Source organism: Leptidea sinapis, chromosome 18 (assembly GCF_905404315.1).
Source record: "Leptidea sinapis chromosome 18, ilLepSina1.1, whole genome shotgun sequence".
NCBI classification, from domain to species: domain Eukaryota; kingdom Metazoa; phylum Arthropoda; class Insecta; order Lepidoptera; family Pieridae; genus Leptidea; species Leptidea sinapis.
Window position 1 is genome coordinate 6,206,470 of NC_066282.1, and position 22,677 is coordinate 6,229,146.

Genomic DNA, 22,677 nt, shown 5'->3' on the forward strand with positions numbered 1-22,677 from the left:
CGCTTGTGGCTTTACCCGCATGTTGCCTTACGAGACAATCTGATTTGAACGGATCTCTCTTTCACAGATTTCGTTTTATTTCCATGCTATCATTCATAAGCACATTAAGGAATTTGCTAGAAACTGCAACGATCATAATATTAACACGAGGAACAAACATAAACTTTTTATGCCTACTACTCGGTTAAGTCGAGTTAGTAAATCTCTGGATGTATATGCTGTAAAACAGCATGATCCCAGAAAATGTACAAAACAAATGTGTTACGAAAGTAACGTTAGTAAGTAAGTAAAGGTTATTATAACATAAATTATTTTCTTAATGATACCATAGATTAGGAATACGTAGAGCGGAAACACTCACGCTCTCTGATTATAAATTAATTTAATTGTACGATATTATATTGGAATACATATTTTTATATAAAAAAAGCGCTGAGTTTTTTGCTCCCGTTACGCTCAGGTCTGAGGCACACTATTTTGAATGGGTAGTCTTCGAAGTTCAATAGTTGCCGTAATAAAAAAGCTATTGTTCATAGGTTATAGATTATTATATACCTAGATTATAGATAATTGTTCTATTTTTTTCTTCAAATATATAAAATATAATAAAAAAATAAAACTGTCACACTCCAAATCAAAACTAAACTGAATAAATATTCAACATTGCTGCTTATTAGACAAATAATATTTATAACAACAAGTCGTATCCAGGTTTACATTGATTCAAGCTCCATGCTTAGTTTTAACGAAACAAACCAGCATCTGCAATGGACCTCAGTATTTTCAGGATGTGTATTTCGTTGAACGTGACGTGCACAATATACTGTCACGGCAGTAGATAAGATAATCCCTGACGTGACAGACTTCACGTGAGCTTTCTAACTTACAAATTTATTGTTAGAAACTTCATCGCTTATATAAGTTTGAGTTTAAATGGTGGCGCTTTTGTCGTTGTGGCGTGTTATAGTATCCTAATTATTAAGTACTTACCTTAGAATAATTACACTAAAAACTAGATATTAATTATTTTATTACATATTGTGTGACAGCTAGGCGACGTCTCCCTGGCGTCGACACATTTCCGCTGCAACCGTTGACGAGTTAAGGCGTTACTATGCCCAATTTCTGTTCGAAGATTAGACATTGTCTTATTTGAAATTGATTCTTAGAAGCTGAGAAAATTATTCTGTTTAATTTTACAGTTAATTATTTTTATCATTTGATCTTATTTCCTAGAATATAATATGATATATACCATTTTTTGCAACATTATGAACTTGTCCGTAACGGGTTATTATAACATAAATGACTTTCTTAATGATTCCACAGATTGGGAATGGAGCGACAACCCACAGACTATTAAATAATAAATGATATTATACTGTAATCATATTTTTATGAAAAAAAAAAGAAGCCAGCTGAGTTTCTTGCGCCCGTTCTTCTCGGTCGGGTGGTAGTTTACGATTTTCAATAAGTGATATCTTACCCTTTTTTGAATAAAAATATATGATTTCAGATCAGAATTCAGGCTATATTCTAAAGTAAACGAACGAAAATGAATATAGCATGATCCGCTTCTTGCACGAAAATAATAAACTTCCACCTTCGCGCGACACGCCACAAGTTAGGATATCATCCCCACTATCTGGATGTGTGGCGGTCCTCCATAGTGCGGTTTTCAAGGAGCTTTCTTCCACGTACTACGAAGCTGTGGAATGAGCTTCCTTGTGCGATGTTTCCGGGACGATACGACATGCGTACCTTCAAAAAGAGCGCGTACACCTTCCTTAAAGGCCGGCAACGCTCTTGTGATTCCTCTGGTGTTGCAAGAGAATGTGGGCGGCGGTGATCAATTAACACCAGGTGACCCGTACGCTTGATTGTCCTTCTATTCCATAAAAAAAAACTCATTTGCAAAAAAAACGGGTGGTTTTAATTTTTTCGTCATTTAGATAATACAATACCTACTAAAACAGGTTTTAATTATTTGAGAATATTACTGGCACATTTATGAAGTGTTGTTATACATAAAAAGTTGTATTCCAAATTTAAATTTAAGACGTAGTCGGAATTTAACAAAAATTGCAGTAAATTGCGTATCCTGGCGGGTATCGTTGATAGTTCGTATCAACTCGGAATAATTTTTAGGTAATTGCTGTCGAATTGTCCTATTTCTTTGATATTTTTAAGTGTTGATACCATTATTTAGCGGTCTCTATAATGGTATCAACACTTAAAAATATCATGTATATAACATCATACTGCTTCTAAATAGAATAACAAAACACAAGAAATATGAAATGTATAAACCAACAGAAGTATATTTACATCATATTCGTGCAACAACTGGATCATGTTATATTCACCACAGTCGTGGACATAACTAGGTCCAGTTCCAAGAGTTGATATTAAAAATGTACAAGAAATATCCAGTAAAGGCACTCGCCATAAATGTGCTCCAGTCTGCAGTAACAGGTACGACGAAATTCAGTTGAAATGTTATGGTTTTGTTTGAAAAAACACTTCGCGACGGAGATACTTATTTAATACTAGCTGACTCGGCAAACATTGTTGTGCCATATAAACTATTTTTATTGTACGACCGTTTTTTTCGATTTACTTTTTAAATTCGACTACCCCGAAAATTTCTTTTCATTTTTCGGGTTAACCTATGTATGACACTCACAATTAATATGTCCTTCTGTTGGTAGCAGAATTTTCAAAATCGTTTCAGTAGATCCGAGATTATCCTCCAGAAAATTGTGATAATGATGATGGACTGTATTTTATTTTTTTGACAATACCTCTTTAAATAAGGAATAAGTAAAACATTGAAAATTATAATTTATTAACATTATTCACTACAATAGAAAAAAATGTTTTAGCACGTTAATTGATCAATCTAGACACAGATTAGGAAAAGAGTGATATTGAAATAATAAATAAATACTTCATTTACATAAGCAAACTATAACACCTTTTCATAATAGTTTATTTGGTTTTAATTATTTGCCCCCAGTAAACATAAGATATCATCAAATTTAAAATACATTTTATTTATAGCTCTCCACGTGAAATTTCAACTTCGTGAACAACTAACGATGTGTGTAATGTTTCCCCGCCAAGATAACAAATATAATTGTATACTGCAGCGTGAAAACAGTCATTAAAGTAATGACTCCAATGAATTTGAACTGCACAGTAAATGTTTGTTTTCATAAGGCTCTGTACATAATCCTAGCCCTAGCCCAAGTCCTAGTATCCTAGTCTCAGTCCTAGTCCTAGAAATCCTAGCCCTAGCCCAAGTCTTAGTATCCTAGTCTCAGTCCTAGTCCTAGAAATTCTAGCCCTAGCCCTAGTCCTAGTATCCTAGTCTCAGTCCTAGTCCTAGAAATCCTAGCCCTAGTCCTAGTATCCTAGTCTCAGTCCTAGTCCTAGAAATCCTAGCCCTAGCCCAAGTCCTAGTATCCTAGTCTCAGTCCTAGTCCTAGAAATCCTTGCCCTAGCCCTAGTCCTAGTATCCTAGTCTCAGTCCTAATCCTAGCCCTAGCCCAAGTCCTAGTATCCTAGTCTCAGTCCTAGTCCTAGTTCTAGTATATTATAATATCTTTGTCTATTATACTACATTAATTGAACAAATATATGAATAATTATGACGATGATGATAAACAACCGAGTGCGCGATATTATGGTGTGGTCCGGTGCCTGGCGGTGCGACGGAATTACGGGCAACCGGACGACTGCGAGCGGAGGAGTTATTAATTTTAAGCGCCTGCAGCTCCAATTAAAAGTTGTATTGTCAATGACTATCGACGAATCACAGGGTAAAAGGTCAAACCTGAAAAGATGCGGGCATGCATTTTGGCATGCCATGTTTTTCCTTCGGCGAACTCTACGTGGCTTGCGCACGCGTTTCTAAATCGCAAACTCTGCATGCTTATGCTGACTGAAATAAATCACTTAACATAGTATATAGGAGTATATTGCAGTAGCAACCTATAACTTTTGCATTAATATCAATCATCATAAACATACATCCGTACCTGTCTATTCTTACAAACTATAGCGTTTACCCATTAGTGAGATCATCATAAAAATATATTTAAATTCACATACATAACACAATAATATATTTGTTCGAACACATATCTAGAGAACGGCTGGACCGATTTTCATGATTCTTAATTTGTTGGATTCTTCCGTCCCGAATAGCAGAATTATATAATAAAATCATTGAAAAATTATTAATGACAAAAAAACTGTCATTCAGTTAAAATCATTATCACAATTTTCTAGAGGCTATTCTTTTTTTATGAAAAAAGGAGGACAAACGAGCGTACGGGCCGCCTGGTGTTAAGTAATAACCGCCGCCCACATTCTCTTGCAACACCAGAGGAATCACAGGAGCGTTGCCGGCCTTTATCTCTGGATAAAAATTATGTTCAATAAACACGGCTGAAAATTTAACAGGAGAGTCAAATAAAATCAGGTTTCCAAAACGATACTTAAAGAAATAATTACTGGTACGAGTGAAAATTTCGGGAATCAAGGAAGTGACCCAACATTACTCTTTAAAAATGTATTTATTGCTTTTGGAAGTATTCTTCCCGAAATTTGACACATTTTTCCATACGATGGAACCAATCATTGAAGCAACCATTCCATTCGGAAGTTGGGGTCTCCAAAATGGCCATTTTGTAGGCGTCCACAGCTTCTTCAGGTGATGAAAATCTCTGACCACGCAATTTATTCTTTATTTAAGGGATAGTATAGAAATCATTAGGGCTTAGGTCGGGGCTGTACGGCGGATGGTCTAATAATTCTATGTTTTCTTGCTCTAAAAACTCTTTTGTTCTGTGCGCGGTGTGAAAACTCGCATTGTCGTGATGGAGGATGATGCAGCGGCTTTACGGAGTTCAGAAACGACCTGTGGCAAACAAATGCTAGCATTGCATTCTGCATTAACCGTTCTTTGTCCCTCAAGAGGAATGGCCGGTTTTGGAGACAAACGTGGTCACCATTTTTTTTTGCAACACTCCGTGAACGAACAATTTTTGTTGGCTTTAACTCATTTTCGAATACCCAAACTCGTGACTGGTTTTTGTTTCGGGTTCTTACGCAAATATCCAGTATTCGTCACGTGATACGATGTTGTATACAGCATTTGAGGATCCTGCGTGGAATCTTTCGAGAATTCTGACGCACCAAGTAACGCGAGCCGGTATCCATCGGGGAAACAACTTTTTTACACCTAATTGTTCATGCAAGATTATTTGTATTTGACTCATGCCAATGTCTAAAGTTGCCTTAATTTCGCGGTATGTTACATGTCGATCTTCCTCAATCAGCTTACGCACAGCATCAACGTTTTATTTGGTGACTGCAGTTATTGGACGACCTTGACGGTGATCATCAATGAGCTTGACACATCCACGTTGAAATTCAAACCTCAAACCAGCGATAAATTGTGGTTTTGGATGGGGCTTCATCACCAAATGCAGAAATCATCCGGTCAACACACTGTTTTTGTGTTAAACCACTTCGAAAGTCATAATAATTCATCGCTCTAGAATTTTCTCGAGTCAATTCCATTTTCTCAACGACTAAACAAGTTTGACAAGACCTTGTGACAAGCCCGAGATCCTTTTTTTAAATAAATGAATGGTTTTCGATTTTTAAGACCAAGGAGTTTTCAGTTAAAAATATTACAGCAACAGTGGAAATATTCCATTCCCGATACTTTTAGTGCAGCCTATGTATACACCGACGAGTAAATGACTCCGTGCCGTGATATTAACAAGTGAAGCATCTTTAAGCGTGTGTGCAGTTACGAGGGATAACAGATAACAACAAATTATGTCCCTTTATTAGTCATACTATTATATAGCCACATAACTTTTAACTCCGATTTTTTCATTACTGATCGTTAGCTTGTTTCCTAAAATAAAAATAAATATCGCAGGCATAGTATGAGTACATAAATAAATTACAAAAAAAAACAGTTACACCTTGAAAGTAAGGATTGGGGTTTGATTCCTGTGCCCATGTCTTGTTTGCAGTATCTTTGTTTTAACTGATATAAAAATGACGTACTAACATTTCATTCTACACAAAATTCATTCTTAAATTCGTTTGTTTGCCACTGACGTGGTATCAAATAAGTACATTTTTGGAGAACAAATAACTATGTGCTTTATAGTGATTTGGTTGCTAGGTAAATACACAAATGATGGAAATTTTGACAGAGTACTGGATCCCCGACAATACAACAAGAGTAGCTCTGCGTAACACGCGATTTAATGTTTAGAACAGCTGATACTGGGATGCACCAGATCACAGATGAGAACGATACTCGTATTAATGTAGTGTTCCACACTACTTTAAAAAAATTTTGGTAAAGACAGACCTGTTATCATAATTCACTGCATCTTGAAACAGATAAATGATTTATAAACTTAGACCACCATTAAATGGATACCCTTATTTTTCGGGTAAAGTCACCGTATATTTTCCGGTCACACTGGATGTTACTCTCACGCGTAGTGGAGGTTTTGTGTCCCAACCATCAAATTAATTTATATTATGAGAAAAACAAAAAATAGTGTGACAAAAACTTTTCTTTCTATGAAAGGTAATTTCTTGACACTTTTATTGTATCTCCCTTAAAATTGTTCCGTATATCGATCAAAAGTTCATTCAGTATCATATCATACCTTGTTTCTGGATGTAATAATATTATATGCGATATAATTATTTCGAACCGAGAAATTGGGACTCACCGAAAGGGAAATCTTAAGCTTTTTGAGCTAGTTCAAAATTAAGTAGAAACTGAAGTAATCCATGTGGTATTTTATGTAGTAATCTATTTCATGACGATTCTAACGATACAACTATTATATAGGTCCCATAAACAACTTTAGAGATATCGTCATTTTAATCACACGCGACAATTTGGACCGATATACCGACCGAATAGCCGCGCAGATGTCGCGAATCGCGAAGATTGCTCCCTACGGTTGAGTAGATATACCTACAATGCAAACATTGTGTAAGTTTAGTACATGCTACATTTTATTTATGTATTTAAATATGTCAGTGAGGAAGCGTTTTATCGATGTCCCGATAACAGAAAGAATACCCTATAGATGTCGTTATCTAAAGGGCGTCAATTGTTGTTTCCTTCAGAAATGGTGTTTAGAGTCAGGTCTGTGTTCAGTTCCGCGCAATACGTCATATGTCATGTCGTTTGACAGTGACGCTTAGTCTTAGACGTCAAAAGTGACATTCATAACTGATGACAGAACTTTAAATTTTTCGAGAATTTCGATTTAACGCCCCGTTAACGACCCCACGCCGACAAATATATTGATACCAATATATATATGTATATACATAGCCAATCAAATATAGCTATTATATTTTGAAATGACTAGTGAGAGTACCTGAAATATAGAGAGCTGTATATTGTTAAATAGATTGGCAACATTTTTATCTGCGAGCCAAACATTTCAATCTACACGCTTTTCAAGAAAACTCATGTGATTTAAGAGTAGAACAAAGAGAGCAGCACTACAAAGAAAATCGTTCACGACTAAGTGAAGGATAAATTATATTTTCGTATGCTGAAAATATTTTTAGAGCTCTCCCAGACTGGTATAAAATTGGAGTAGGTTATTATTTACCGTTTTTAAGATTCCGTAGCCAAATGGCAAAAAACGAAACCCTTATAGATTCATCATGTCTGTCTGTCTGTCCATATGTCACAGCCACTTTTTTCTGAAACTATAAGAACTATATTGTTAAAACTTGGTAAGTAGATGTTTTCTGTGAACCGCAATAAGATTTTCTAAATGCGCGATTCTAAACTTAATAGTTTGCGCTAGAGACACTTTCATAGTGGTTAAATGTCTGACCCGGGGCCTTCTTGGAGCGAAGCTCCTTATTAATAAGCTTCACCTCTTCGTAAGAGGTGCGTTTAATTACATCAACTGAAGGGCTCATAGCGGAGCGATGTTCAACCTCACTATCAACTTCGTCAACGTGTGTCGGGTAGGCTGATGAATTTGGAGAGCACTGACTCTCGAGACTGTCGGCGAGGCATTCAGCCTTCTCATCGTAATCGAGCGCCGGCTGCTTAGGCACCGTTGTGGTACCCATAATCTAGCCAGCATCCTGTGCAAAGGAGCCTCCTACAAGTGCCCACCCTCCCACTCCCACGAAGAGAAAAAACGGCTTCCCATTTATTAGATATTAGGTTTGATATCTAAAAATATACTTTTTTATCTCCTGTTGGTGAGTGCTCTTAACATATCCAACAGCTCTGCACGTCACACACAATACTCATGTCAACCAAACGCCTAACATTTCGACCTGAGCATTTGCATATCGCCTCAACTCAAACAAAAAATACTGAAATACATTTGTCCCGTTCACAGGACCTCTTTTAAAATACTCCTAGTTAGAAGCAGGAGTTGGTAGCTTATGTGTTGTTAACAATGGTGTCAGCTTGTTCGAATTTGAATGATCCTAGTATATTTTGTGGAAAGAGTGAGGATATTAATATGGAACTGGGCGGGTCATATATGTCGGATTGCTGATTGTTATCAGTTGATGGACAAAAAAAAGAGTAACAGCATGGATTCCAAGAGAAGAAATAAAGTTGCGTGGATGCCAGAAGAAAAGGGACTGACGTATTCATTCAAAGACTGGGATCGCACTGGATGATTAGAACCAGGGATGGAAAGGGTTGGAAGCGCCTACGCCGAAGACTACTACTTAATGATAAAATAATTTACTTCCAATAATTTGACATATATTTTTTTAATTTAATTATGGTTTAAATCTTTTCCAGAAACTGTCATAACCATAATGTTAACACCAGGAACAGACATAAACTGATGATGCCTACTACTCGGCTAAGTCGAGTTAGTAAGTCTTTTGTGGGGCGATGTATATGCTTTTACAACAAGATCCCAGAAAATGTTCAAAACAAAAGTATTACGATATTCAAAAGAATTGTTAAAAATTGTTTGTGTGGTAAAGGTTACTATATCATAAATGACTTTCTTAATACCACAGTTTGGGAATGGAGCGACCGCCCTCAGGCTATTAAATAATAAGTTTAATTGTACAATGTTACTTTAATTGTAAAACATATTTTTGATGAAAACAAAAAGCCCGCTGAGTTTGTTGCGCCCATTCTTCTCAGGCCTGAGGCATTCACTTTGGAATGGGTGGTAGTTTTTTTGACTTTCAATAAGTGATTTCACATCCTATTTTGAATAAAAATATTTGTTCAAAATAGGATAGGATTTAATAGGATTTTAATAATTGTAATGCAATTTGAATGAATCATTAACATCAATTTTATTTTATTTTATTCGATATTATTTTTACTGCACTGTGATATATTTTTCTAATTTATTTTATTTAGATTTGATTCATAAATATATTTTACATTTAATATATATATATTGCAAACTTGATAATTAGTGTAGGTGGTAGTAGAGTAAATGGCTTTTTTATTTTATTTATTTATTTTAGTGTATTATGATTCATATGATTTTTTGTAACGAAACGCGTGACACGTTACAAATCTATGGCGTATCGTATTGTTATATCGCATCGTTGCCCATCTTATAAAACGTCGAATAAACATACGTATGAAGTCGAGAACCGTAAACTTTTCGGTATATGGCGGTCAAGGATTGAACCTAAGGATTTTAGTGTGCGTGCTTTGGTGAAAATAGAGGTAACAAGTTTTATTCCGCTATTTTTTTTCGACGTGTGCACATGCCACAATCTATCTAAACGAATAAATTATATAAGGCTTTTGCGAACGAAGTCGCGGGCAGTAATTCCTGCTAAAATATACTATATCTATACAAATTATATAAATGTAAAAATTTATACTTTTAGATCTATCATGACTTCAATCTCAATATAATATAAGGACTGAAATTAACATCTATAAGTAGTATATATATGACGCAATACTATTTTTTTGCAGTGCTGTGCATTTAATTAATAAATTGTAGACACATAAAACGTTTCTCCTTCAAAATTCGAACATTCGCTGTAATAACATTGCAGCTTCTAAGTGTAACTTAACCATAAACTTTTAAATTAATACTTGGTTCCGTTCCATTTCATGGCTTATTCCAATCGGGCCAAATAGTTCGATTCAATTGTGGTACTTTAACAGAGCAATTACATTTAAACTTTGTGAAATTTGGAACTTTTAAAAACATCTCAATAATATATTTGTACAGAAATTTTACTTATGTTTTCTTCTACAGTTTTCCTTTGTTTTGTTAATAGTTAGCCTGCGGAATAGATACAGAAGATATTACAAATACCTTAGTTAATTGAATCTGCAATATAACAAGTTTATTTAAGTCATTGAGAACATAGTTACTATCGGAAAAGCGTTCTGGGTTGGGAAGTTCAAACACTCTTCCATATATTATGCTTAAAGTGCGTTATCATAAAGAGGCATTGTTAAGTGTGGACACGTGGAGTACCACTACCGCAGCATCGGTGGATGCTGCGGTAGTGGTGCTTGAGCGCACTGATTATATACTTGGCGGTTTAGTCACCGAATCGTTGGGGCTACTAACAATATTATTTTCGGTTCCATAAATAGCTGTATTTGTTTGAATTTGACAAAACAAGCAGTGGTTTTCAATCTTGTTGCTTCGTCTTATTAGTCATTCGTTGTATTATCCCTTATTTCGCTTGGCAGTTCTTCGCTACTCGTCACGTGCATTCGTACAGTGTTCTATCCAATGTCTCTCAATGGGTCTCCTCTCAGTCGGGGGGTACCACAAGATCTATTCTTGGACCGTTCCTCTTCCTAATTTACATAAATGATCTACCTAACCTTGTAGAAAAGAAAACACAAAGTGGTACTATTTTCATAGTGAAAATAGTCATATTCAAAGTGAAAAGAAGACAATGTTATGTGACGAAGTAAACAATTCTCTATTTGAGATCATCTACTGGCTTAGCACCAATAACCAATCGTTAAATAGTAATAAATCTAAATATAAAAAAAGAACACTGCAATAAATGTAGATGCGAATATTTTTTTAAACGGAAAAACAGTAAAACCGGTAGAATCTGCTATATTACTCTTGATTCAAAATTCCAACACTGCCCCCATATTGAAGGATTGGCGAATAGGCTTTGTTCTACAGTATATGCGGTAAAAATAGACCTGACATAACTGACATAGATACGGCGGGACTAGTTTTTTTTAGTACTATGTCCTACGGTATATTGTTATGGGGTAGTGCAGCCGATATTAATACCCACTTTGTGCTACAGAAGAGGGCCATTCGTGCTATTTATAACCTAGGCCGTAAAGAATCGTTATGAGAAAAATTTACAGAATATACATTTTGACTAATGCATCTCAATATATTCTTGATAATGTTCTAGATGTTCATAAGCACATTAATTAATTTGCTAGAAACTGCGACACGCATAACGTTAACACAAGGAACAAATATAAAATTGTTATGTCTACTATTTGGTTAAGTCGAGTTAGTATGTCTTTTATTGGGCGATAAAATTTAAAACATGACCCCAGAAAATGTACGAAAAAAATGTGTTACGAAATTTAAAAAAGGGGGTGGGACGACCTGTATAGCCGAGTGGTTAGCCATCCTACCTACTAAGCTAGAGGTCCCGGGTTCGAATCCCGGTAGGTGCAAGCATTTATTTATATGATGAATATGGATGTTTATTTCCGAGTCATGGATGTTTATTTATATATGTTTATGTAAGTATATTGTATTAAATATTATCATTGTCTTTTAACCCCTAACACAGGCTACATATGCTTAACTTGGGGCAAAATAATTTGTGTAAAAGTGTGTCAATATTGTTAAAAAAATGTTAATGTGGTAAAGGTTATTATAACATACATGATTTTCTTACAGCAGTTTTCAATACTTACGGATACATTGCTATCACCGTTTAATGACAAGATCTTATCTATCCATAGTTATGTCCAATATAGTCCAATGCTTTATATCGATAGTTTATTGAAATCTAAGTAAGCGTAAAAGGATAGATTTTTCTACTTCTAGTAAGTTAAATTAAACGGTCGTTAATGAACAACCGATCGCGCCAGTAAATTCTTTTCGATGGAATGTTTACAATATACTCTCAAACTTACGAGTAAAAGTAGGTAATGTTAAATCAAGTAATGGCCATGATGAAAGTATTAATGAATCAAGGAATAATTAATAGCCTTTAGATAAAATATTTTATAAGCAGATTCTAAAAAATGAAACAAATTTTGATTTAAACATTAACATTAATAAGATATTTAAGATTGAGAAACATGAATCACGTTATACCTCAATTATCATCACCGCGTCCCTTGAAAATTATTGATTCCTAAGGCGTTACTTTCATAATCGGCCACCATGACAGCTACCGGGGTTTTTACGAGCAATTCAAAGCAGGTTCGTAAAAATACATTAATTATTGCTGAACTACAGATTATTTTAATCTAATAGATGTTCACCTACTTTATAGATGAGAAATTCAAAATCAGTAATCGTGCCTGTTACATAAAAGAGCTGATGATTCCCGTTTGGATTCACATGAAATCTATAATGTTAAATAAGCCTATAGTTATAATACTAATAGAACTGTGCTTTAGTTTGATGAAACTATCAAAATAAAATACCGAAAGGTTCAGAAAACTACACAGAAAACAAACACAGTAGTCTGTTGTTGTCCTGTTCAATATAATGTTATTATTATTTTATTTACCTGTTTGTCAACAAACTTCATTTTATAGTTATTTTACGAGTGTTTGTGTCATTTACGAGAAACTTAGCCGCTTTTACGATGTAAAAATCTCATTGATATTATTTGATCTTGTCGTTGTTGTAATGAAATCTTCATTTGATGTCAATTTCCCACTGGTTCTATTTGCTATAGCAATTGTACGCTAACTATATAAGCTATACAAAATTATACACCTTAGATTGGTCTCCGCTGCGCTCCAACTACATATCGCATGCGTAGTAGCAAAGTGCGGCATCTTTTACTACGCTCAACTGGGCGTACGCGAGCCAGTCTCGAATAATGTGTGACGTTGACGTGCCACATGTTCTGTTAAACCACAGACTAGAGTAGTAATACTTGCATTACGTACGTTCACCAGTGGGAGGCTCCTTTGCACAGGATGCCGGCTAGATTATGGGTACCACAACGGCGCCTATTTCTGCCGTGAAGCAGTAATGTGAAATGTCTAGTGAAATTACTGGGCAAATGAGACTTAACATCTTATGTCTCAAGGTGACGAGCGCAATTGTAGTGCCGCTCAGAATTTTTGGATTTTTTGAGAATCCTGAGCGGCACTGCATTGTAATGGGCATGGCGTATCAATTACCATCAGCTGAACGTCCTGCTCGTCTCGTCCCTTATTAACATAAAAAAAATACATATTATTAAGTTAAGCCTTGCTAATAATTGAAACTAAAATGTCGGGTTGCCTAGGAAAACTTTGTAAAAATAATGCTACAAGAAATAAAAAAGACACTGGGATCACATATCATCCACTTCAGTTCCACCTCATAAAATGATTCTTTTTGGATACAAATACTTGATAAGTTATTGAATTAACAAAAAATCACCGTGTTTCTTAATTAATTTATAGATCACATCTGTCTTTTACAATAAGACCAATCAGGAAGTAACAATTTTGTGGATACAAAATAAGTGCTAATTAAACACCAATTGATAACCTACTCTTTTTTGAGGTAGGTAAAACATCATGTCGTTGTTAAGATAACAGCAATATGACAATAATAATGTATCTCGTAATTATGTGGACTGTATTTTGAGTGCTCAAACTGAAAACGTGATGCCGACTTTGCTCGGGAGATCAATTGAATGTCCTTACATAAGCCACATGGTTCAATGAACTAATGTTGTCGGAGAGAATATCTATCAATATTTTAATATATGTGAATTATTTAGTAATTCTTCGTTTATTATACTTACTAGCTGATCCGACAGACGTTGTTCTGTACATAATAGATTTTTCTTTATACATTTGTCAATAACATTTCGTAAAATCAAGAATTATTTGTTAAATGCTCCCTTGTTATAATGAAATTGTTTCACAGTAGTATATAACAAATCCTCTCATAGAAAATATGTCCATTCAAAACAAATATTGGAAATAAAAATAATTATGGGTCCCAAATCGAAATAAAACCTATGCTGTCTCTCAAGTTAGACTTTTACTGCACCCCATTAAGTAATCCCCATTAAAATCCGTTTATTAGCTTAGGATTCACTGGAAACAAACATTACGACACTGGATTTTTATATTTTACTTATAATTTAATAACCACATTTACAGTTAATGCAGTTTATGTTACCTATATAAAAACAGTAACATGATTATGTGACAAAGGACATCCTTATCAATGAATAGTGATATCGAACATTCATAGACTATCGAAAATATTTATTACATATTGAAAAAGAAGGTAATATGTAGTGAGGTGCAAGGTACTCACGTCAAACAAACAGTTGAATAGACTTTTACAATTAGATAGCGATAGGTTTGAATCAAAATACATTTAAATAACTTACGCCAGCAGCAAAAATCCTTGAGCCCCAAACACACACACTGTGATACGCCATCATTATTTGTAGCGATACCTATCTGATACACACGGTCAGCAAAATCAAGAATCAATTTATTCTTAGTATATTGCATCCAAAACTATAATATTAATACTAAGATGCCAGAAATAGCCATAAGAATAATTTAAAGCATGGACTTGACTTGTACATGTAAAGTATGACATAGACAATAAAAAAATATACTTACCATTAGCTTGAATTGTCATATTCAGTACTCAATGCTACTGGAGAAATCAAGAAAATATGTACAATGACAATCGGACACGGAGGAGAATGTGAAAAACTAAAAAGTCAGTAATCAGAGTTTTTATTATTATTAATGTACAAAATATCCCTGAAAGACTGTGTTTCAAAGAAAATAATATGATTCAGAAAGAATGGCAACAAAAAATTCTATATGAAGCCCTAGCTAATTGTAAAAATTTGAAAATATGTGAATATATACGAGCTAAGTTATATTATCGTGACTCATTGAAAAATGGATGTGCGTCAGGAACATTTTCATGTGATCATTTTTTATAATTTCAAATTTGGCCATAAGCCAGGCCAGTCATTTAATTGACTTCAAACGGCGTTTATGGAGGAAGGCCCTTCAACAAGAACCAATCAATCAAAAGCAACCATCTGCCGTTGGAATAAAGAATTTAAGAGACATGACGTCAGTCGGCAATTTGGCTGTTTCAAAACGTACCAACACCTACCAAAGTGCTCTGCGAATGGCTAGATCACCTGGCGTTAGTTAGAGACGTCGCTTCATTGTGTGTCTTCTACCGCATCTATCACGGGGAGTGTTCCGAAGAACTGTTTCACCTGACACGCCACAAATTAGAAATGCAATCCCACCATGTGTGGTATTCCTCTATAGTTCGGTTTTAAAGGATCTTTCATCCACATACAACCAAGCTCTGGAATGAGCCTCCTTATGCTGTGTTTCCGGGACGATACGTCATGGGTACCTTAAAAAAATCACTGACACTATCTTCAAATTCTAGCAACGCTCCTATGATTCCTCTGGTGACATATTAGTGATTCCGATATTATAATCAATAACATATTATTTATGAAATAATAATAATCCAATAAATTTAAAAATGAAAATTACTACACATTTTTATTCAGCTTCAAGAAATTTGTGTTGAATTTATGAATAAAACGATTTTGATTGACGAAATTGATTTGATTTAAAAGAACACTTTAAATAATTTTTAGGCAAAGACTTTCCTCTCTCTGAGAGCGCTATTAAAATCTGATGCAGTGGCAGTATTTTATTATTGATGTCAGTTAAAATAATTGTGAAGTCGTCAGTTTCGAAAAATAAATTGTAATAGTGTTCGTCTGTGGGAAAAACTGTGTGTAGCCTAAACTAGTAGTCAAATCTACCACGACCGGGATCCTGAGCCTATTAAGATAACAGGACTATCCTTAAGTGATACCCGCAGTTACATCAGCTTAAGTGATTGCGGTTTGGTTACACAGAATTAAATAGACATTTATTTTAACTAAAACATCTTCCATTTACTCACAAGCAAATAGGTATTTACAATATCTATTTATCATTCGCTTCAAACCAAATCAGATAAAATCGTTACATTGAATAGATATAATTTCATTGCTTGTACTAAGGTACTATTTCTTACATGAGACTTATAACGCGTTTGTCCTCAATTTTACTCGATCAAAAGCGAATATAAAGAATTAATTAATAAAAATACTTGTTCTCAAACATGCTCGAAAATTTCACCATTATTTTATGCAACCTTCTTCAAGATAAATCGAAATTGCAGAACTGGCCTAATATGTACTTTCATGTGCCTTCTCAGCAGCAGTCTGCAAAAGTTGTATAAAAATCCATATCTGTCATGGTTTAACGACCAAATAAAGTGTTCGTAATTGGTTTTGAAGTTATTGTATTTGACAAAAATGAGTTCATGTGAAGACAATGACTGTGATGAACTTACTTTAACGCCACCTGAAATAAGAGAGCCGGCAAAATCCGTTAAGTTTTAATTTCTGCGAGATATTTAAGAATAGTTCTATACAAGCCTTGGCCATAACTTGGCACTGATGATTTTACGTATGATATGGTACTACGTATTTACGCGTTCGTCCATGTATGCCTCTTTTACTGGGTGCCGTAGTAATATACTTATTGCTTTTTACATATTCTCCTTAGTAAGTGTGGAGAATAAAAGAACTAATAAATATATAAATCACATTTTACCAATGGGAGGCTTCTATGCACAGGATGCAGGCTAGATTATGCTTAGCACAACGGAGCCTATTTCTTCCTGTGAAGCAGAAATTTGCAAGTATTATTGTGTTTCGGTCTGAAGGGAGTGCAATAATAATAATGTAGCTGTAGCTAGTGAAATTACTGGGCACATGAGCCTTAACATCTTAAGTCTCAAAATGAGAAGCGCAATTGTAGTGCCGCTCAGAATTTAGGGTTTTTTCAAGAATCCTGAGCGGCACTGCATTGTAGTGGGCAAGGCGTAACCATCAGCTGAACGTCCTGCTGGTCTCGTCCCTTATTTTCATAAAAAAGATATAAATAACACTTGTGCCAGGTGGCTCTACTTTTCTCTTTCAGTTTTTACTCTCAGTAAAATATAAAAACCTAGGAAATTGATCTTTATGCATTTCCAAATTCTGAAAAATATTCAAATTCATAATTATTAAATTAAAGACGACGTTGAAAAAACTACAACAAATTCAGCGGCTGAATTTTTATTACCAGTAAATAGAAAGTAAAAATTACTGACACAAATTATTTATAAAGGTATACTGTAATGAGATTTAATCATATCGGATCCCATTTCTCCTATCATTATGGTTGGACCATTCGTGTTTCCACTTGGCGAATCAGGCATTACACTAGCATCTATCACACGTAAATTACGAACACCGTGTACCCTTAAATAATTATCAACAACTGAATTTTCTGGGTCAGGACCCATTTTTGCGGTTCCTATTGGATGAAATAGAGTGCTAGATAGATTAACTAGTATACATCTCCAACAATCATTACTTTCGAATTGTAATTCATCGCATTCTTGCAGCTGCATCCGTTGCAAAAACGCGTTTATAGATCTGAAATATGGTGTTTCAAGTATACGAGTGAGCAAGCGTATACCCTCAACACTTGATTCTAAATCTCCGCGATCGCTAAAGAAATTACCATAAATTACTGGATAATCGTAAGGATCACTACTATTTAAGTAAATTGATCCTTCTGAAAATGGATGAAGGAGGTGAAACGAAAATAGATAGAGTGCTTTGTTTTTGTTAGATTCAAGAAGAGATTTTTGCGCCGACTCCTTATAAGCTTTAAAAAGACTTATTAATTCAGTTGAATTTTGAAAATACAATGTAAAACGACTTTGAAACTCTGGATAAAGAGCATTTGGATAGCGAGAAAATAAAGCTATAATGTCTGTAAAGCTGATCTCTCCCAAATAACCAGATCTATCATAAAGATATCTGATTGCATCGAAATACATTTTTCCTTTATCTTCGGGTCCAGGTTCATCCCCAAAAATTGGAATGGGGACATATATATGATCTCAGCTCCATCAACTCCAGGCAAGTTTAATTTTGTTTCAATACCAATTTCTTCAAGGTGTTCTTGTTGTCCTACTCCAGATAACATGAGTAATTGAGGAGTATTTATAGATCCAGCACTAAGAATAACTTCACGTGATGCATAAATGCTTATTATTTTACCGCTTACGTTAAATTCGACACCGTATGCTCGTAAATCGCTATCTATCAATATTTTCGTAGCAAAGGCATTAATTATAATTTTTAAATTTTTTCTATGCCGTGCAGGCTTTATATAAGCTTCATAAGTACTTTGCCTCTGACCATTTGATGCTGTCGCTCTAAATACGCCTGCTACTCCCAAATTGTTCGGCATTGGTGCTGTATTCAATTCATCTACTTTCTCGAAACCAATTCTATCCCAAGAATCGAGTAAAGGCTCTGTTATATCACAAAAGGAACTATTAAATGTATCAATAATGAGAGGACCGTCATGGCCGTAATAATAACTTATATACGGATTTTTTAGTAATTCTCTATGTTGAAAGTTTTCCGCTTTGTTGAAGTAGAATAATGTGTTTTGTGGCGTCCAACTTGGGTTCCCAGCATCTACCCAACGTTGGTAATCACCAGATTTTCCTCTCATATAAACTATTCCATTAATCGAGCTACTACCGCCGAGCATTTTCCCGCGTGGCCATGGCACTCTCTCACCAATAAATCCAAGGCTTGAATCATCTCCCCGTTTCATAAGGTATTCCAAGTCATTATGTCTGCCATTGTGAAGATTGCCATATAGTGAAGAGTCATAGCGGGGTATCTGAAATATAAAATGCACATCATTATTTCCAACTAATTACCCATATTATCATCTCAAATTCAGTAAAGTGATCGATGTTTTTCCAAAAGATAATTGAGAATTTTCTTATTGGAAGTATTTTTATGTCAATAGATCCACTCTTACACTATTTGGCTGTTTCTCTCTGAGGTGTGTCTTTACTTTTGTCATCTTAATTTTTAAATAAATAATTGGTCGTTACTCGATATAAATAAATCATTACATACCAACGATTCTATTGGTGGATCTGGCCCCACTTCAAGAAGAAGTATGTTCCAATGATTGACTTCGCTTAGTCGATTAGAGCTACAACGCTTCCAGCAGACCCAGCACCAATAATAATAAAATCGAATGTTTCTCCATCTATAGCAACAGAATAATTTGTAAGATTTTTGTCAATATAGTATATTACTTTGTGCCAATAAAAATATACTTCAAACTCTAGTTTATATTATTTGAATAAGTAAATATTAAATAAAATAATTATGAGTAATGATATATTATATATGAGAGTTATCACTTTAAAAACAACAAATAGTTTAGATATGGAAGAGCGACGTCTCAAGTCGATTTCCTAATGTGGAAATATTGGGATTGAGTAGGTTATCTGTAACTGTAAAGTAGATCCTGTAGATGAAGCCACAAACTGAAAGTTGAACAAAGCATACAAGATTTTATGACAATACGTCACTCGAACGCTTAGCTCAGTTGGGAGAGCGCTCGCATGGAACACGAGAGGTCGTAGGTTCGAGTCCCGCGTTGTTAATAAAATTTTGTTTTCAAATCTTATTTGAATGATATATTACTAAATTTGAACAAATATTTGGATTAGTTCTACAAATTCTTACCTTTTATAATGTCAGGCTGAAATCTCTCTGAAACAAGGCATTGGGAAGCAGCGAAGAAGTTTAAGGCAGCTGAAAATATTTCTGGAGCTCTGCCCGTGGTTGCAGATATATTATTAGCGCTAAAACATTTATAAACAATCACAAAATATATTATAATAACGATTAATTCAAGCATTTTATTAAATTAAAATTTTAAAGTACATCCTGAAAATTGTTCTTACTAGAAGGTTCAAATTTTGTACGAAGTTATTTCTATAAGCTGAACTCATTGAGTTTTTTGTGAGTCCTTAAGTGTTTTCCTGAAGAAAGGGTGATTTTTATGGAAAAGGAGGACCAACGAGCATACGGTCAAAACTCTTTTGTAACCCCAGAGAAATCACAAGAGCGTTGCCGACCTTAAGCCGGGTCCGCTGCGCCGGGTTTTCGTGTTTGTTAACACAATAACATGTTTCATAAACCGATTAGGGGCGTAGCAAAAGCAAACAACACATCTTAAAAAGTTTACTGCGACAAATGGATAACATCACTCGCGTTCGTCTGCGGGGAGGGAATTTTTTTTTATATCTGCAATCAGTCCCCAAATTATGAGCAGATGTGTTGGACATCAAAAATTTTGTGGGAACAGTGGTCCATCGAGCTATCTTCCCTTTACTTTGAGTTAAATTCGACAATGCTATTTTGCTTGAGTCTCTTTAGATGCTTTAAAGTTAGTAACTCCACTGCCAATAGGTTTGACTGAATTGCTAGGCATTCTTTGTAATTTGAAGAATATTGTTTGATTCCCATCCGATCCTTCCTTCATTGTTTTAAATTTAGTTCTTCATGAACTTCGTTGCTTTTTAGGGATCATGGGGCATTTTATATATTTCTAAGGATGCCATTTTTGCCAGCGGAGGGAAATTAACGTATAATTTATAAGAGTTCACTGAATGAAGATGTATCATTTGAAGTTTCGTTCGTAAGAATATCGAGTAAGTTCGATAATTCTATTCAGTTTGTCTCTGATGTAGTGGAACAAAAAAACATATGTTATACAGTTGATAACAGAAACACCGCTTTTTTGGGATGTTACATTGGAAGGTCATAAAAATAAATACAAATTCTGCATGCAGTGTCGGAAATAGTAAACATCTTATGAATAGCAAAATAGAAAGTAAATCCAAAATGGTTACGTCTAAAGGCCATATTCTTCATTTTTAAAATGAAACAAAAACAGATGCAGCGGACGGACTGTTTCGATAACTTGTTTTTTTAAAACTTTGTTGAAATTACTGGGCAAATGAGACTTAACATCCTATGTCGCAAGGTGATGAGCGCAGTTGTAGAGCTGCTCAGAATTTTTGGATTTCTCAAGAATCTTGAGCGATTGATCATTGTAATGGGCAGGGCGTATCAATTACCATCAGCTGAACGTCCTGCTTGTCTCGTCCCTTACTTTCATAAAAAAAACTTGTAAATTTAATAGCATCTACAAAGCAACAAATAATAGAATTGATATAACTCATACTCACCAAAACATTTTTCATTTCAAACTTAAAATGTTTTTTTATATAACTTCGTTGTGAAATATTTTGGCTTAGTAAATTATTATTTCTTATGTATTATTTATTCACTACACAAGCGATATTCACGTTATACTGTTAACTATTCAGTTATTATAATAATCTTTAAAAGCACGTAAATGGATATCTTAATTTCGAATGGATGTGAATAATTGGTGTGTGTTATAAGAGATTTCACAAATGTAATTAACGAAATAATAGATTTAATATTCATTATAACTTCTACAGAATATGAATCAGTTATTGATTATTTTAGTGCTGAGAATTAAAATATATCAGTCTTTATAAGATGTATTTCTCATTTTGAAGAAAAGGTTACTCAAAAATATTTAATAAATTTACTCAAGTCATCGTAAGTCGCATAGAAGGTATTGTACAATATATTTTATTAGTATTTTCATAATCTTAATAATTGTTTAACTTTACTTTAACAATACTAAGTAAATTATAATTAATAATAAGTGAAGCGAAATATTGGATCCCTTTTCAGGTTTCCGTATCCGAAAAGTAAGCAGTAAGCCCGATCTTATGTTCATTAACTTATTAACTAATTAGCAAGCTGTAAATTCATAAACCACTATTAGTTAGACAGCTCCTGGCGTCGCGCATACTTCTATCGCTCCCTCATTTTGAAATTGTCGGCTTTAAAAAAATCTGCTGGATTAAGTATTCGTAATTTTTATAGTAAAACATACGTAAGTATCCATCCCTACTATGTGGTAAGACTCTACAAAATTATTAGGAAATATATCACGATATAGTAGAAAAAGTAGTGTATGTGAGTGAAAGAGAAGGAAACATTATGTCATCTCTAGCGCACTTGCGTTCGTGATTCAGTCAGTTCGCTGTGAGCGACGGAAGTGAGTGGGCGCGTGTGTTTCAGACCCGAAAATATTGAAGCATATACTACACGGGACCTATAGGATTTTGGATATATCATTTAAACAATGGAACTATACTTATAAAACAGTGTAAATAAAGTCTCAGTACGGTACTTTTTTGTGCCGGAATTTATTATTAAACATGCAATGGTCACAGCGGGAATCGCACTCGCCAGCCATTGTAAAGTGTATAATATTATATTATTATTATTTATTATGGTTATAATACTTTTGATAATATTCGAGGAAATTCTTAACCTACGCGTCACGGTGTGATTGAGGATCTAGAAGGCCAGGCTTGCATCCAACGAAGTTAAAGCTGTCTG